Source organism: Physeter macrocephalus, chromosome 21, assembly GCF_002837175.3.
Source record: "Physeter macrocephalus isolate SW-GA chromosome 21, ASM283717v5, whole genome shotgun sequence".
Lineage (NCBI taxonomy): Eukaryota > Metazoa > Chordata > Mammalia > Artiodactyla > Physeteridae > Physeter > Physeter macrocephalus.
The window spans coordinates 18,388,952-18,391,147 of record NC_041234.1 but is presented as its reverse complement, the minus strand read 5'-3'; the positions used below and the strand labels follow the sequence as shown (position 1 = coordinate 18,391,147).

General features: G+C 47.8%; 1 pseudogene; it reads right to left on the bottom strand.

The window, feature by feature from the left end:
- Positions 1-16: 16 nt before the first annotated feature.
- On the bottom strand, positions 17-665 carry LOC102984474 (ferritin heavy chain-like; annotated as a pseudogene).
- Between the last annotated feature and the right edge of the window lie 1,531 nt (positions 666-2,196).

The window sequence follows — 2,196 nt, the reverse complement described above, 5'->3', positions numbered from 1 at the left end:
GAAGTCCAGTCCAGGCTCAGTTCTTCTTGTCGCTGTCGCCCAGGGTGAGCTTGTCAAAGAGGTACCCTGCCAGGTCGGCGTCCGGGGCCCCCATCATGCTGAGGGTGGTGACATGACCCTCCAGCTCTCTGATGAACGCCACCTGCTGGCTGAGGTAGTGAGTTGCCAGGAAGTGACGCAGGTGGGGGTCGCTCTTGTCGGTGGCCAGCTGGTGCAGGTGGAGCAGGCTCCGGTTCACGCGCTTCTCCAGGAACAAGGCGCACTTCATGGCCTTGAGGCCGCTCTTCCACTCGTCACTGACTGGCTTCCTGATGTTGATGGAAGTTGAGGCGGCCCCCGCGCTGGTTCTGCAGACGCATCAGGCCCTGGGCCCGCACGCTGTGCTCGTGGGAGCGGCGCAGGAAGAACCGGGTGAAGTGCTTCAAGGCCACGTCGTCGCGGTCGAGGTAAAAGGCTGCGGCCAGGAACAAGAAGGAGGCGTGGAGCTCCAGGGTGAAATGGCTGTTATGGCTGTTGACGGCGGCCTCGCAGTCGGGGGGGTAGTAGTTCTGGCGCACCTGCGAGGGTGGCGCTTGCAGCGTGGCGGGCAGCGTGGCGGGCGTGAAGGCCAAGGTGAAGGCGAAGCCTCGGGGCCCGCGGTAGCTGCCTCGGAGCATCGTTCCCATGTGGTCGAAGAGGGCGGCCGCTCTGGGATGGACCGGAAGGCGGGTCCATTACCCGGGTTTGGGAGGGGGGAAAGGAGGTTCCGGTTCCATTCCGGGGTGGGTGGGGGGATTGGCAGGGTGGATGTACACGGAGGGCGGGGCACGAACGCTGTGTCCTAGGTTCCATCCAGGCCTGGGTGAGGCAGGGAGACTGCGCTGAGCTTCTGGCCTAATCTTTTAAAATGTTATTCCGAATATAAGCGCAACCGTTTTGAGTTAATCGCTTGCGTGATTTCTTATTTGAATAGTGCCTTGCTGTGATTCTTTCATTAAACAGTTCTTTTGTGGTATCATTGGTTATATTTACTATCACAGAGCTCTATTTGAAGTTAGCTCTCCTCAGTGACTTCAACACCCATACTAATGACACTTCTGACAGCCTCTTCACTGGGTTCCTGGACCTTATTAAACTCCAGTGATCTCCACTTTTCTCTTTCTGTTTCTGGTCACGTTCACACTTGTCTGACAGCAGAGCACCACCTCCAAAGTCTCAGTGAATCTTTCCACCTCTCCAGCTTTCACTCGTTTTGAACCTTGTCTTCGCTCCCTTTGTTGTCTCTCATCTCTTAATCTTCCAGCACAGTCCTAGAAACACAGCCCCTTTCACCTGATTTACCAATTTCCTTCCTCTTGGGTAAGTGCAGACTTCTCTTTTCTTTGTCAGAAAACAAAAGGCTTAGATGCATTCTTAGAGAAAGAACTTAACTGTGTGGATGCATTTATCCCCTCCAACCTCATTTGTCCCTTCACTGCCACTCAGCAAGCATTTTTTTGAACCCCTCAATTATGTTGTATGGAATGAGCCACAGTGGTAGGAAATACCATTGATCTCAAATTATCTTTCATTCATTCATTCAGTAAATATTTATTGATTACTTAATATGGCCCAGGCACTGGTATGGGATTTGGGCATATATTAGTAGCAAAGAGAGACGAAGTCTGTTCCCATGAGGTTTGTATTCTAGTGGAGAAGCAGACCAAAACAAAACAAAACAAAAAACTGCTGTTTTTCTCCCTTTATTGTCTCAAGTAAATACGTATAAGATATTACACATGTATATGAAATTAAAAAGTCAATATTTTCTTAGAAGTTAAGGGTATTATAGTGGAAGACATAAGACCAATCTAGGTATTTATAATTAATTAATTCAACATTAATTCAACAGCCATTTATATACAGTACTCCAAATATGTGTCACTGTTTGACTCTGGAGATACACAGAAGAATCAAACATGGTCTCTGTTCTCAAGGTACAAGAAAGAGTGATGGACTGTTTTAAGTGCTCTCAATGGTTTTAAAATGCTCTCAATGGTTTTATTATTATTTGACTGATGTACTTTTTTTGGGGGGGTCGCTTTATTTCTCTTTGAAAGCTCATGCTATGCTATAATCATTGTTTATGAAGGAAGCAAAGGATCAAATGTCAACTGTCACATTGTAAACTTATCTAAGCAATTTTAGAGGCATTTAATTGTTGAGTCTGTAAAGAAA